This window comes from Juglans microcarpa x Juglans regia, chromosome 2D (assembly GCF_004785595.1).
Source record: "Juglans microcarpa x Juglans regia isolate MS1-56 chromosome 2D, Jm3101_v1.0, whole genome shotgun sequence".
In the NCBI taxonomy this organism is placed as follows: Eukaryota; Viridiplantae; Streptophyta; class Magnoliopsida; order Fagales; family Juglandaceae; genus Juglans; species Juglans microcarpa x Juglans regia.
In genome coordinates, this window is record NC_054596.1 from 12,399,286 (window position 1) to 12,400,395 (window position 1,110).

The 1,110-nt window shown below is 37.9% G+C and overlaps 1 pseudogene; it reads left to right on the plus strand.

Annotated features, from left to right (window-relative positions):
- On the plus strand, positions 1-1,037 carry LOC121249267 (annotated as a pseudogene).
- Positions 1,038-1,110: the final 73 nt, after the last annotated feature.

The window sequence follows — 1,110 nt, forward strand, 5'->3', positions numbered from 1 at the left end:
ATGTTTTCATATAATGAGCTCAAAAGAGCAACAAATAGTTTCAAAGAAGAGTTAGGCAAGGGCTTGTTTGGTGCAGTTTACAAAAGGGCTCTATACAAAGGTAAAAGACTTGTTGGAGTAAAGAGACTGGAGAAGCTAATTGAAGAAGGTGAAAGGGAGTTGAAAGCAGAAATGAAAGCAATTGGGAGAACCCACCATAAGAACTTAGTACGTTTGCTGGGTTACTATGCTGAGGACTCTAGAAGGCTTCTATTTATGAATACATGAGTAATGGCTCCCTTGCAGATCTTCTCTTTAGAGCACAAAGGCGTTCATATTGGAATGAGAGAGTACAAATTGCACAAGATGTTGCAAGAGGGATCCTCTACCTTCATGAAAAGTGTCATGCTTCAATTATTCGTTGTGACATAAAGCCACAAAACATTTTAATGGACAAGTTTTGGACCACAAAAATATCTGACTTTGGATTGGCAAAGTTTTTAATGCTAGACTAGACAAGGACCTTCATGGGTGTTAGAGGGACAAGAGGGTACTTGGCACCAGAATGGCAGAGGAAGACCCCAACCTCAATGAAGGTAGATGTTTACAGTTATGGAAAAGTTATCTTAGAAATCATATGTTGCAGAAGGAACATGGAATTTAACGTGTCAAACGAGGATGAGATTATTCTTTCTACTTGGATCTATAAATGCTTTGTTGCTGGAGAGTTGGAGAAGATTGTGAAGTGGGAAGAAGTAGATAATACCACCTTGGAGAATATGGTTAAGGTGGGACTTTGGTGTATTCAAGATGAACCAGCTCTTCGTCCTTCTATGAAAAGTGTCCTCTTGATGTTAGAAGGGAATATCACTGATATATCACTGTTCCTCCATGTCCAACCGCTACATCCATGTAAACTTTTGCCTAAAACACAAAACAATTTTATGCTTTCTGGAAGTTTTCATTTTGTTTTATTTATTTTCCTCTTTGCATTGTGGAAGGGCATATATATTCTATTCATTCCGCCATGCCCGGCTGCTATATATACATCCATGTAAACTTCTGCCTACAGTAGCAAAAGTCATTTCTACAGTGGAAGTTTTACTTGTGTAGTATTTTTTTTTTCTTTAA